The 15,675-nt window shown below is 35.8% G+C and overlaps 1 non-coding gene across 1 annotated transcript; it reads right to left on the reverse strand.

Moving 5' to 3' along the window:
- Positions 1–13,569: 13,569 nt before the first annotated feature.
- LOC141616042 (small nucleolar RNA R71) lies at positions 13,570–13,676 on the reverse strand. The gene has a single exon (XR_012530420.1). It is a non-coding gene; the product is annotated as a small nucleolar RNA R71 (small nucleolar RNA).
- Between the last annotated feature and the right edge of the window lie 1,999 nt (positions 13,677–15,675).

The raw sequence follows: 15,675 nt of genomic DNA on the forward strand, positions 1-15,675 counted from the left end.
ATTTTTCTTTGCCATCATGAGCCCACTCATGTGAGGACCGCATTCTCCATCATGGACTTCTTCCATCACTTTCTGCGCCTGTGAATGATCAAGGCAACGTAGGATTACACCAAGAGGTGTTCTTTTGTATAACTCCCCTTGCATGAGAACGTATTGGGAAGCTAGTAGGCGTATAGCACATTGTCCCCTTTTGTCCATATCTGGTGGGTAGGTACCGTTGATCTTGAAGTTTAGGATTGCTTGGAACCAAGGTTCCTCTGTGATTTCCTCTTCATTGGTAATTTGGTGGACATAAGCTGGCTCTGATCGTCGTTCGATACATAAAGGCATTTCCACCATGTTATCTGGCATATTAATCAAAGATGCAAGTTTTGCAAGAGCATCTGCAAATTGATTTTCTTCTCGAGGTAGGTGTAGATAGGTCACGTGATCAAAGAATTGGGCAACTTGGTCTATTCTGGCTTGATAAGGTTCTAGGCTTTCGCTTCGAATTTTCCAAGATCCCGTAACTTGATTGATGATTAGGGACGAATCCCCATGCACTCGGAGGTTTTTAATGCCTAAGCTCACTGCCGCTTGTAGTCCAATGAGACAAGCTTCGTATTCTGCAGCATTATTTGTCACCTCGAAGTCGAGTTTGACAGAGATCGGTGTATGTTCGCCTTCAGGAGAAATGAGCAACACTCCTATTCCAAATCCTCTTAAGTTTGATGCTCCATCAAAGTAAAGGTCCCAGGAGTCTACATCGGTTTGGAGTATATCCTCGTCTGGAAATGACCAAGTATCTATTGTTTGTTCATCATTGATGGGATTTTCTGCAAAGAATTCGGCAACGGCGCGCCCTTTTATGACTTTCAGAGGTACGTATTTGAGATCGAACTCTAAGAGCATCAAGGTCCATCTTGCTAGGCGTCCGTTGAGGACGGGTTTCTCGAAGAGGTATTTGACATGATCCATTTTGGAGTATATTTTTACGGAGTAGCTAAGCATATAATGACGTAGCTTCTTCGTTGCCCACACAAGAGCGAGGCATGTCTTTTCGAGTTGTGATTATTTGCACTCGTACTCCAAGAACTTCTTACTAAGGTAGTAGATAGCCCTTTCTTCCTTTCCTATGGTTTGAGCTAGCATGGCGCCCATGGCTATTTCGGTTACTGTGAGATATAAACCAAGAGGTTGATCTCGTTGAGGTGGCATGAGCAGTGGTGGTTTAGCTAATATCTCCTTGATTCGGTCGAATGCCTTTTGACAGTCATCATCCCACATGGTGTGATCTGTTTTCTTGAGCTTTTTGAAAATAGGTTCACAGATCATGGTTAGTTTTGATATGAATCGACTTATGTATTGCACTTTGCCCAGGAATCCTCGACTTCTTTTTCTGTTTGTGGTTGTGGCATTTCGATCAAAGCTTTGATCTTGGAAGGGTCTATTTCTATACCTCGTTGGCTAACGACGTATCCCAGGAGTTTGCCAGATGTTACTCCGAATGCGCACTTCTGAGGATTGAGCTTCATGTTGTACTTTCGTAGCCTTGAGAATAATTTGCGAAGGTTCGCAATAGGCCCCTCTCTATCCTTGGACTTGAAAATCATGTCGTCTACGTATACCTCAACTTCTTTATGCATCATGTCATGTAGGAGTGTAGTTGCGGTGCGTTGATATGTAGCTCCGACGTTGATTAACCCAAACGGCATGACCGTATAGCAATAGGTTCCCCATTGAGTGACAAAGGCGGTCTTATGCATGTCTTCTATGGCCATCTTGATTTGGTTGTATCCCGCGTACCCATCCATGAAGGACAGTAACGCGTGATCTGCGGTATTGTCCACCAATATGTCGATATGTGGTAGAGGAAAGTCATCTTTAGGACTTGATTTGTTTAAGTCTCTAAAATCAATACAAACACGGATTCTCCCATCCTTTTTGGGTACGGGTACTATGTTGGCTACTGATGTGACCATAATTTGAGCATATTTAGTCCCCGAATTAGCCTTGTTCCCATGCTTTTTAGTGCATATTTGGGTCATTTATTGTCTTTAGTCCTTTGTTTTGCATATTCTTTGAGGTTTTGTTTCCTTGGTAGGAAAGGAGTGCAAACCTTGCATTTTCATGGCAAAATAGAGCTAAATTGATTTAATTCAATGACCAAGCATCAAAGAGAAGACAAGACTAGAAGGCCTTTGTACATACTATAGTAGATGGGCAATGATGAGAAAAGATCTTTGCATCCCCGAGGAAATCCTCAAGGATTTTATGAAGAGAAAGGAAGAAAAGAAGAAAGGAAGAAGCTATAAGACAATCCGAGCGGATTGCCCACAATCCGTCCATCCAAGAGGAGCAATCCGAGCGTCTTCCCCAGCTGGACGCCCGTCCAGAACCACCATAATCCGCCCGTCCACCACCACAATCCGCTCGTCCAACAAGAAGGCATTCCGCCCGTCCCATGCTCTGGACGCTCGGATTGTGAGACAGCTATTTCGTCTTCTACATGTTTTATGAAGGATGCACATATTTTTCTAAGACCGGCGAAAAGGAGACCGGAGTCTCTCTTGAGACCGGCGATTCCTCAAGGACTTAATCGTCATTTAATCCCTTAGTAAACCCTAATTTATGTAACTAATCCCCATTATAAATACCCATTAGGCTAATTAGATTATCATGTTCTTCTTAGCAATCTCTAGTGTAGTTTATATCAATCAAATCTCTCTTTAATCTTGGAATCAACATTTAATCAAGTTTTAATACAAATTTCATTTCCTTAATCTCTCTTTTGTTCATCTTTCATTTTGGGTAATTGAAGATTATTTGGGTTATTATTGGGAGATTGACAACCTTCCAATCAATCATCAAGTACTTCTATTATTCTTTGCTTTATTATTGGAATCATTAGTAGTTATAATTCTCTTAATCCCTTTTTAATTATTGTTAATTATCTTCATTTATTCATCGTGTTTTACTTTGTTGGTATGATTGACAACCTTGCTAGCATGTTCAACATGATAATGAGTGAGTAGTTTCCTTAGCTAGGGTTAATGAGTAATTAGGGGAAACCAACATGGGGGATGATTCATGCTTAAATTAATATGTTTTCATAGTTTATTTGCTTGCTTGTTGTGATCTCAACTTATGCACATGTTATGTTTGATGAAATGCGAGCCTATGAATCCTTGCAATTTTTACCCATCATCTATCTTTTCAATGAGACTTGTAAGACATAAACCAACTCGAGTCTCATTAGACCATGCATATAGTTGAGTAGGGAAGATTAAGTCGACTTGTAGGTGTTGTACAATCTAATCGATTCGGCTCCGTGACCCAAACTTTCCTAGGATTGTAAGATATAAACCAACTCGATCCATCAAAACAATAATTGCTTGCTTATAATTTGAGAATATGTTTGTATGATCAATTCCCATGAATCCCCTATGACCCCATGACACCCTAGTGCCTTTTATCAATTGTTTACATCCCTTTTTAATCATCTTGCTTGTTTACTTTCATTGCTATTTTAGTTTAGTGATCTTCTACTTCAAACCCCAAATTGTGACACCCCTAGACACCGCTAGTGGCAATTGAAAATCTCATCTCAATTCCCTGTTGGAATATGTGTCCTCCGACAATAATGCGATCACAACTGTCGATCATGATGATCACATGTTTAAGTCTCATTTCCAGAATACGAAAAGGATGATACACTACATATATAGTCAACTGGTCCACACATATCGGTAATGATTGGTTGGCTAGAGTTTGACATTAATGTCGTCCGACGGTGGTGATCAGTTGATCCCTTGAGGTCACACCTAAAGGACGATTCCCTTAATTGAAAAAGGTTAATAAATTGTATGTCGATACAGATTAATTAATTCCATAAAATTGAACAAATTTTATCATAAGAGAGAAAATGACATCTTATTATAATGTGATTAAATAAGATTTTATTTAGTAATTTAAGAAGTTATATTACTAAAATTAATCGGTGTTTGCGAAACACGCGAGATGAGAATGATAAGTTAGTTATAATTACAAGATGTTGTGAATTATACTAACTAGTATTTAAATGACCATTTTATGAGAAAGTAATTTTGAATTACTAGTCAATTTGTTAAATGTGATTTATTTAATTTGTAAATGATATTTAATTTGTTAAATATGCATTTTAAATTAAAACATGACATAAGACATGTCACATGTCACATGACATACAATTGTATAATTGACAAAAATAAAATGGACTCCATATTACACATATGGTGACCGAAATTGGTGGGCAATTTTTAGAAGTTTTGTCTTATTCATTTGTCTTATTCATTTGTCTGTGACACTTGATAGTGACTTGACCATGACAAAGCCTTACACTAGTTTGTCTTGTGAAGACAAAAAGTAAAAAGAAAAGGGTCCTAAAGACCTACCCCCACCGGTTTTATCATTAGACAATTGAGAGTTTTTCTCTCAATTTTTCTTATTTCTCTTATGTTTTATGAAAAAACAACATTCTCTCTCTTGTTCTTCATAAATTCAAGTTTTATGAATCAAATTTTTTCAAATCAATCACTAATAATACTACTAGTAGTATATGAGTATTAGTAACCGATTTTAAGGTAAACCACATTACAAATATCTAGTACATATTATTTTGTGGGATTTTGGGATAGTCTTGGGTGCTACTTATTGGAGGGCTTCTATTTTGAAGTCATGAATGTTCATCCATTATTGGAAAGCTCAAGAACTAACAAGAAGGAGATCTTGTTGGTGCCCATAAAACCGAAATCATATAGTAAGATTGATGATTTCTTCTCTACTACTATTTTTGTTTGCATGCATAAGATCTACAATTTATTTTATGACTAAATAAATTTGAATATATATGAATATGTTTTATAATGAGATATAGATTTCTAACAAGTGGTATCAGAGCCTTAGGTTGTTTGCATGCAAATCGGTTATAGTTTTTCCGAGTTATACGATTAACAAATAAAACTTATAAATTTGTGTTTATTATGATATATCACGATATCAATTATGCATGTTAAAGTTTCTGGTCCTAAAATGTATTTAGGATATTTTGGTTAATTTATGGATTTTTATTGTTCATTTTATATAATAATGGCATTAAAATGTGATTTTATGATAAAAATATCATTTTTGGACTAAAATTAGCTAAACTTCGTTTTTTCCAGTGGTTTTTGGATATGTTTTCACATATATTATCTTATGATGATCTGTAAGTTTTCATAATTTTATGAGTTGTTGTGCTCGAAATATGGATTTTTCATGATAAAATCGAATTTAAATGGAAAAATAGATTAATATGAGTAATATTTCGAATCTGGTCATAGAAATTTAGTATGTTGTCAAATGCAATTTTAAAAGATGTGTGTAAAATAATTGGCTATAATTAAGTCTTTATGCATGATTTATGAATTTTTGATGAAAAATCACATAAATAGTGACTTTAATTAGTGAAAATTGCTAAAACATACTTCATGACTAAGGAAAAACGTCACATGTTGCATTTTATCACCTCTTTCAGATCTAAAAGTGAAAAGTAAATGAAAATATTTTTATCATGTTTTTATGAATAATATTTGATAAATCAGATAAACCGCAACATTGTTTTTCCTCGATAATTTTCGAAATTTTTAACCTATGTTTTTGAACATTATGAGTGTCATGGTATTTTTCCAGAATGTTCATGAGTTTAAAATTTCAAATTTTGAATTTATTTGAAATTTTTATGATTTATTTTAAGTTTATGGCATTATATTGTAATTTTAAGTCCTTTTATGAACAATATTAAGAAATATAAGTTAATTATTGTCAATATGTTAGTGGAGACTAATTTTGTTTCCTAAGATGGTTAGGGTAATTAACTAGTACATAAATATGATTTTATGTAATTATTGTGATTTTTAAAAGGTTAAATCACGCAAATCCGTAAACACCGATTAATATACGATATTGGCTCCTTAAAGGCGATTTAGCATAAAATTGAGCATGTTCATACATATTATAATGCTGCATTTTATTTATGATTGTCATAATTTTATTTTATGTAATTTTTGAATTATGTAATTTTACTTAGTATGGCCTTAGTTTTTAATTGATATTGCCCGAAATGTATGGGAATATCGATTCGGTTGTAATTTATTGTGATCTCGTATCACCGTTTTGTAATTTAATAGATTTATTTTATTTTAATTACAAATGTATAATAGGAAATTATGTAATTTGTTATGTAATTTATTTATTCCGGAGTTCCTTGAAGACGATGCCACTTGAGAAGGCGATCCATTAAAGACGATGTTACCTTGAGATGCGTGCCAAAACCAAAGTTCAAGGGACCAATGGAGTTGGTTTCCGAATTTGTAATAGTTTATTAGATTTACTATTTTTAGGAAGGCCATACTAGGAATTTATTTATGCTTTGCATTTTATTTATATGTTGCATGCATCGCTAAATCGCCATAACTAAAACATGCATTATCATTTAACCGAGTATTTCCACCGTGTCAATTACAATTATCGTAGTTCACCGCTTTAGTTCACTTAAAACGTGATAGATAATAAATTGACATGACCTCTCGCTAAAATAAACAATTGAGACTTAGCCTTACCAAAAAGTAGAAACCATAAAAACCTATTTCATGAGGGAGTGCGCTCGGCCCTACCGGGGTAAAACCTTGTTACATAGGGGAAGTGGGTGATAAATGTCTATCCACCTAATTTATGTTGATAAGGGATGAATCGGCCCTACCATGCCCAAGTTGATGTGGATTTGGATCATGAACACATTTATTCGAAACTTGGATTGAGCTCAACGGAAGTATTCGTGACCGTAGTCGCATGTGTTCCGGGCTAAAGATAAATATTAATGTAATTTTATCGACCAAGAGTTCTAAAAGTAGAATCGATTAAAGAGTTAATCTACCGAGTTATATTGATAAGGGATGAATCAGCCCTACCGTGCCCAAGTTAATATGAATTTGGATCTTGGAATCATTTATCATAGTTGGGTAGAGGTCACTATGTAAATGCTTTACTTGTTAAATTATTTACAAGTATTATTATAACGACAAATGTTAAGTTTTCCACTATTCCGTTATCATATTGTTCTATTTCTTTACCACAATTCATATACGATATCATTTCTATTTTAGTTCAAATCTCCTTTAAAACATCGTAACTAAAGACAAAATATGATTTTTCTTCTAAAAACCTCGTATTATCCATTGTAACGATCTCTTGTGAAGAGTATAGATACAAGTTATTCGTGATCAAAAGGGTTTTTGATTCTTGACTAACATATCTACTTACAATGAATTGTTTCTCATATGCTTAATTGATTTAAGTACTTAGAAACGTTACATCATTTTGGTAACTCGATTTGTTTGAAATCAAAATTGACCAAAATACCGCAACCACTTCAATGAAAGTTTTAAGACTAAACAAATGAATTGAAGAGTAGTCTTCATGAAATTTAATTTTGCTTCTCTAAGCAAAGACTCATTGAAATGAGTGGGAGCATTCTCTTAAACCGTTAAGATAAAAGGTGAGGTTCAAAGAAGTAAAATTAGAATGGAATTGATATAAGGTAATGTTAAAAGTAAAGTTATTGAGAATAACGATACTAAACCTATCAATCCCGACCGATAAAGTTTCCATTGTCTTAAGTGTTGGACGCTAGAAAGGAAACTACCCCAAATTATTGAAGAATCAACAATTTAGTTGTGGGACATCTAATGAGACCTTGTTCTTTAAATGTTTATTTAATTAACATAAATCTTGCTAGTACTACTTCGTCAATATTAGAAACCAGTGGAGGTTTTCATCATTATATTTGATATATAGAATTATTAAAATATGACGACTAGCAACAATGATGTTGAGAGATAGAGTAATTGTGTACTCAATCTAGTTTTTGGATTTAAAGTTGTACTTAATTGTGACTATTAAGTGCATAAACTCTAAATAAGAATATAAACTTGTTAAGATACAAAAGAGGTTTCACTTTTGTGACCCTATACCCCACGATTTGATGTATGGCTAGCCCATTATCAAGGTGAATATATTCTAAACCAAACTAGAATGATACATCATGTAGATGATACAAGACTCAAATTGGTAACCAATGATTAAACCTTAAATTCTAGAATGATGAACGCAAAGAGTTATTGAGTACTCTTAAAACCATTAGATCTTATGGTATATGCGTATCTTGTATTCAAAGCAAGCTGTCTCGTGCCTTTTTTGTTGAAAGGGAGATCGAGGTTGTAAATCATTGATTTAAAATAGGTTTATCATTTTCTTTTACCAACGATTTAAGTTGACGTTAATATGTTCACTTAATAAGGTAAATAGAGAAATCTTTGAAGAAGTTCAAAGAATTCAAGAAATCACGATTTAGTCGTGATGGGATTATCAAAGTGAAGACTTTGATATAAGCCAAATGAAATGTGATATAGTATCACAAGTTAATCTCTCTTTACACACATTATGGGATAATGTGTGGTTGGATAAGAAATCAAACGCTATTCGATGTGGTTTGGACTTCGATCAAGTTACTTTGAGTTACTTGATCCTTTTGGGGATTTTATCATTTTGCCTAAATTATTTTTTCACTAAATATAAAACGAATCACATGAGATATGAAATGGTAGGGTACCATGTATGTAAGTTTTCAAAAGAAACAAATGCTCATTTTTCCTTACTATAATCACGAGTACAACGGGATTGTGGCTCGTGAAACTGTCTTACTAGAAAACAAGTTTATTTCTAGAAGACAGAGTGGGAGAAATTATTTAAAGAGCCACAAAGAATGGTATGTCGCAAGAAAGACCAGTCTTTCTTGGCTACATGAGACGTTTTGTGTAAGACGTTGTTTCTTCAAAACCTAGGAGGTTAACGTCATCACTTGTTGAAGATGATGAATTTGTGTTACTTTTAGAAAGTAAAGAGCTTGCAACTTACAAAGAAATTGTTTGATTCAAGTTGGTTACTTCTGGAAAGTAATTAACATTTGACTTACATGAGAGTGTTTAAGTCACAGCTCAATACAAGACTTAGAGCCATGAAAATCCGAAATTAATTCCAAGTGAATTATTAGATATCAAAGCTTGATTGGTTGCAAAGGGTTTTTGCAGTAGTTGAAATGCTTAAGTCTATTTGGATCTTCTTAGGAATTGTGTTTCATTATGATGATATACATATAGCAAGTGAATCTAAAACCCACTTCTTCAATTAGAAGGAATGTATTCAGTACATGTCTTGTGTTTTATAGATTCTTGCAATCCTAAGATAATGTGAAACTTAAGAGAGGGTCTTAAGTAGGACATCAATGAGTTGGAATCAATGTTTTAATCATGTTATAAAACTTTTCTCGATAAGTCGAGAATTTGTGTTTATACATGGAGTTTAGTGGGAGTTACGGTAATTTTAATTAGTCTAATATGTGGATGACATATTGATCATTGGGAATGATTTAAGACTTTTGGAGTAATATAATACATCTTTAATTTCCAGATTTATGGAGATAAATCCACATGATATTAGCATCAAATAAGAAGTCTTATGTTGATAAGATTCATGATTAGTTCAATAGAGTTGAACATATTTGATTGATTCCCTTTGTTTCCGCTGCCAAATCAATTAAAAAGGAAATGATGTATGACACTTCATATACTTTGTGTATGATGAATTGTTTCAAATCGAATTTAAGTAATAGTTACCAAGTAAGCCATAAAGATTACCCTTAAGTGCTTACAGAAGCATTAAGGATGTAAAGCAAAGTGTTTTTGATTGCAATTTTGTGTAAGGGTGTTACACAAATAACAATTGACAATTGATATTGCGCATGGTTTCCGACAAAACCATAATCAAAATACATTAGGATGGTTAAGATACCATTGTGGCTATGTTATTTAAGAAATAGATTTTCTAGAATCGTTCTAGGCAATAAAGAAAAATGAGAAATATTTACAACGAAAATTGAGTACACTTGCAATCATGTGATGTGCAAGAAGGATGAGTCCCGCACACTATGAAAACAGTGGGAGCTATTTTAAGGCATGAAAGCCTATGTCCTGATTGGATCTAGACACGTACTCAGAAAGTTTTGTAATGCAAATGTATAAATTACAAAGGAAAACGAGTATGTAGTAAGGTTGAGTAAGGTACAAGAAGTTGATAACACCTACTAACCAAAGCCTTCTCATGGGCTTAACATGATTAGTCATGTCATATGTCATTTCAATTGCATTGAGATGAATAACTATATATAAGATGAAAATGGATTATAAAATTATGAAGTAGTAATCAGGTATTGACTATTCATATGATAATCACATTTGTCGTTCGAGTTTTTAAATCTAAAAAAAAAAAAAAAAACTCCTTTTATACTTTGTTACATGCAAACGGGTTGTAGAGACAATATTGAACCCCGTTAAAGTGAACCTGGATGAACATGGTATTTGCCCATAGTCACTTGTATGAGGTGACGTCTCAAAGTGACTAGGGTGTGATGCGATTGATAACAAGTTCAAGTGCCATAGAGTCATGTGAGATGACTAGTCGATCACACAGGCAGACTGTTAGGAACACTTTGTCGGGCAGTGACCGCTTATAGAGTTCTGGCAAATTTATATAGCCTGGTCGTGGCGAGAGCTACTATAGTATTCTAATGAGTCGATTCTTTTGACTAGAGACCCATTTCGCCTAAGGTGGCACGATTTTGATTAACTTTGATTTGTGTTACTACGACCTTCGTAAATGGGGTCAAATGGGCATATTTTGGGTTATGATGGCTGTGGCTAGTCGAAGGGAATAAGTGCGATAGGAATTTTCCACCCCTTGTCAGGGTTATAACAATATCTCAGGGCCACTCGAGGAGTAATGAACTGGAAATGCGTGGCCACGCTCGGAAGGTATCTATGGTAGATAACTCCGGTCAAATCAGTTATTCTCCAGACCGAGGAAACCACTCTCGGTATGATCACTTGCAAGTACGACCCGAAAGACAACTTGCATTGAGTGGGAGATAGTAATAGGACAAGAGAATTGGTGACGCACACTTGTCGAGGACAAGTGGGAGATTGTTGGAATATGTGTCCTCCGACAATAATGCGATCACAACTATCGATCATGATGATCATATGTTTAAGTCTCATTTCAAGAATACGAAAGGGATGATACATTACATATATCGTCAAATGGTCCACACATATTGGTAATGATTGGTTGGCTAGAGTTTGACATTACTGCCGTGCGACGGTGGTGATCAGTTGATCCCTTGAGGTCACACCTAAAGGACGATTCCCTTAATTGAAAAAGGTTAATAAATTGTATGTCGATACAGATTAATTAATTCCTTAAAATTGAACAAACTTTATCATAAGAGAAAAAATGACATCTTATTATAATGTGATTAAATAAGATTTTATTTAGTAATTTAAGAAGTTATATTACTAAAATTAATCGGTGTTTGCGAAACACGCGAGATGAGAATGATAAGTTAGTTATAATTACAAGATGTTGTGAATTATACTAACTAGTATTTAAATGACCATTTTATGAGAAAGTAATTTTGAATTACTAGTCAATTTGTTAAATGTGATTTATTTAATTTGTAAATGATATTTAATTTGTTAAATATGCATTTTAAATTAAAACATGACATAAGACATGTCACATGTCACATGACATAGCCTTACACTAGTTTGTCTTGTGAAGACAAAAAGTAAAAAGAAAAGGGTCCTAAAGACCTACCCCCACCGGTTTTGTCATTAGACAATTGAGAGTTTTTCTCTCAATTTTTCTTATTTCTCTTATGTTTTATGAAAAAACAACATTCTCTTTCTTGTTCTTCATAAATTCAAGTTTTATGAATCAAATTTGTTCAAATCAATCACTAATAATACTAGTAGTAGTATATGAGTATTAGTAACCGATTTTAAGGTAAACCACATTACCACATTACAAATATCTACTTATTGGAGGGCTTCTTTTTTGAAGTCATGAATATTCATCCATTATCGGAAAGCTCAAGAACTAACAAGAAGGAGATCTTGTTGGTGCCCATAAAACCGAAATCATATAGTAAGATTGATGATTTCTTCTCTACTACTATTTTTGTTTGCATGCATAAGATCTACAATTTATTTTATGACTAAATAATTTTGAACATATATGAATATGTTGTATAATGAGATATAGATTTCTAACATTCCCGTCCCATGGGATCCGACCTTTACTTGCCTCTTTACTAAATGTAGAGTTGTTTGTGGAGTTATAAATTGTGTTTTAGTCTAGGTGCTCCTAACGACAAGTACCGAAAACTAAACCTCCAAGTGAGTCCGACCAGCTACCCATTCAGAGTACTCGAAAACTCTTGATGAACCCGGCTTTGAATTGCTTATCGACTTCTTCCTTAATCTTGAGAGCCCATTCTGTCCTCATTCGACGAAGCTTCTGTTTCACAGGCTTAAAACCTGGCTTAATTGGGATTCTGTGTTCGGCGATATCCCTGTCGATCCCTGGCATGTCTTTGTAGGACCAAGCGAAAACGTCTTTGAACTCGTGTAGGAGGTCTATGAAACTAGCCCGTTCGGTAGGGCTCAAGGTAGTCCCTATCCTAAGTTCTTGGGGTTCTAGTTCGGTTCCTACATTGATGGGTTCGGTGTTCTCTATTACTGGTCCCCCTTCCCCCTCTTGTAGTATTTCCTTGGCTATGTAGGGAGGTATCTCAATTGAGTCTGGGTCTGGGTCATCCTCAGTATCATCGTAAACAGAATTGCATTCAAGATAACACAAAGAGTAAGCAGAACCTGATTTATTCATATTAAAGTTTGAGAAAAGTTGAAACAAAGAAGCCATCTGATATGTGGTCAGCGACGGTAAAGGGACAGTTGTTGGGACATTTCCTGAACTACCGTTACTATTTGAGGCTAAGCTAGGAGAAACGAGGGGAGTGGGAATGACGACAGGAGGAGACTCCCTAGTGACTTCTCTAGACTCCGACTCTGACTCCGACTCCGACTCTGACTCGAATTCATCGTCTTCCGATTCTCCCTTGAACATCTCTCCTTCTCCAGTGGTGAGCTTGAAGAGTCTTCCTTGATTGTTGGTCCACTTGATTGATTTTCTCCATCCTTTCTGCTGGTTCGCGTTTGTTTCTGTGATTAACGCGGTAGGGTTGAAGTGATCGTCTTGAAGTATCATGGTAATGATCTCATCCTGCGCGGCTCTAACAAATCGATCTTCTCCAAATAGTAGACTAACAGCTTGTTCGTCTAAGCGGTGCTTGACGAGCCTTGACGGTAGGAACCGTTTCTGGAGGGATGAAGTAGCAATCGTGATGAAAGGCCTTGATAAGGCTACTCTCGGAATTGTGATGCGATTTGTCAAACCGGTGTAACTCAAGAACAAATTCGATGGGTCTTATTTTCTTTTTCTCTAATTGGCACCGCAAAACAATGGTTGAAAGGCCTTGATAAGGCTACTCTCGGAATTGATTCTTGGAAGAAATTGGCTCTAGCTTTCTACAAAAAGTTCTATCCACCGGAAAAAACTAACATGCTAAGAGCTCAAATTACGGGCTTTAAGCAAAGAGATGAAGAATCCTTGTATGAAGCTTGGGAGCGATTCAAGGGAATTTGTCGCTCATGTCCTCATCATGGACTTAGCGAGTGGTTCTTGGTACAACAATTTTGGAACGGTCTTTATGAAGACTCAAGAAACATTCTCAACATGGGATCAAATGGTATGTTCACCGAAGTTGATGACAATCAAACTTGGAACAAGATTGAGGAAATGGCGGTCCATAATTCACAATATAGTAGACCTCGCAAGGCTACTAGAGGAGGAAAGCATGAAGTGGACTCTATTACTCAATTGGGTGCTCAACTTAGTGCTCACATTGATACCATCAATTTGAAGTTCGAAAAAGCTATGGCTAGACTTGAAGAAGCCTCAAAATCACCAAAGCAACATGTTAATGCCATGACGGCATCTTCATCAATCCCAAGTGGGATATGTGAGAATTGTGGCACTTTGGGACATGACCAAAGTGAATGTAGGGGAACAAATGAACAAGTGAATGATTTTCAAGCATACAAGAGTGGTACCCCTTATTCAAATTATTACAATGAGAACACCAAATTCCACCCAAATCTCTCATACAAAAGCCAAAATGTTCAAAACCCTCAACCAACATACACCCCACCTCCCATGAGAAACCAAAATCAAAGACCCTTTTACAACCAAAACCAAGGTTACCAAAATCAAACTCCATACAATCAATAAAATGACCAAGGTTTTTATGTTCAAAAAGCGGTCCTCCAAATGCAAAAGAATCAACAAGAGTTTTTCACTCAAATGCAAAAGGATAGTAAAGCAAAGGAAATCACCATCAACAACATCCTAGCCCACACCAAAATGTTGGAAACCCAATTGACTCAACTAGCATCCTCAAGCTCACAAAGACAAAAGGGGCAATTACCACGTCAAAGTAATCCCCCAAGACATGAAACGGTTAGTGCCATTCACTTGAGAAATGGTACGAGGTATGAAGCACCGAAGAAGCAAGTTGAGGATGAAGTGGTGGAAGCTAGTGACAAAAAAGAAGTTGTGCAAAACTCCAAGGATGGAGAACCATCAAAAGAAGAAATTTCAAAGAAAAATGAAGACAAGGCCAAGGAGAAGGAGCCCATTGTGATTAGACTTCCTTTTCCAAGTCGACAAGCCAAGCCCAAATTTGATGACCAACTTGGAAAATTTATGGATATTGTGAAGAATTTGGAAGTCTCGATTCCTTTCACGGAATTAATCAATCACGTGCCGGCCTATGCAAAGTACATGAAAGACATCCTTACGAAGAAGAAGTCGATCCGAAAGCTTGAGACTATCGCCTTCACTAAGGTGAGTAGTGCAATAATTTAAGGGATTTCACCTCCAAAACTTAAAGATCCGGGAAGCTTCTCAATACCGTGTACCATTGGCGACACCATGATCAACAAAGCATTATGTGATCTAGGGGCTAGTGTGAGTGTTATGCCGTACTCGGTAAATAAAAGGTTAGGGATGGGAGAGCTTAAATGCACCAATATCGCACTCCAAATGGCCGATAGATCGACGAAGACACCATTGGGGATATGGGAAGATGTTCCCGTTAGAGTTGGGAATTTTTTCATCCCGGTGGACTTTGTCATTGTTGACATGGAAGAAGACTCCAATATTCCAATCGTTCTAGGTAGACCTTTCTTGCACACCGCGGGTGCGGTGATAGATGTGAAGCATGGAGAGCTCACTCTAGAAGTGGGAGATGAAAGAATAACTTTCAATCTTATCAAGACCATGAGAGCTTCCCGTTTGCATGAACCATGTTTTATGGTTGATCATTATAGCCGGAAGGATGAGAGGAAGAAGTCGGAATTCCAATGGAAGAAGAAAGTCGATGATGCTCCATTCAAAGAGCAAGGAAATTGTAACAAAGAGAGCTTGAAAAGCTCACCAAAGTCAAGCAATGAAGAAGATGGCCTCATTGGCCAAGACAAGAAAGTGGGAGATTGTCTCTATCAACTCAAGAGATCTTTAGTGATCAAGTAGATGAAGTTTGTGGTCTTTGGGACGATGAGTTCGAAGGGATTTTCAATCCCTACTTTGGTAATGTTATCAATCAAG

Source organism: Silene latifolia, chromosome 11 (assembly GCF_048544455.1).
Source record: "Silene latifolia isolate original U9 population chromosome 11, ASM4854445v1, whole genome shotgun sequence".
Classification (NCBI taxonomy): domain Eukaryota; kingdom Viridiplantae; phylum Streptophyta; class Magnoliopsida; order Caryophyllales; family Caryophyllaceae; genus Silene; species Silene latifolia.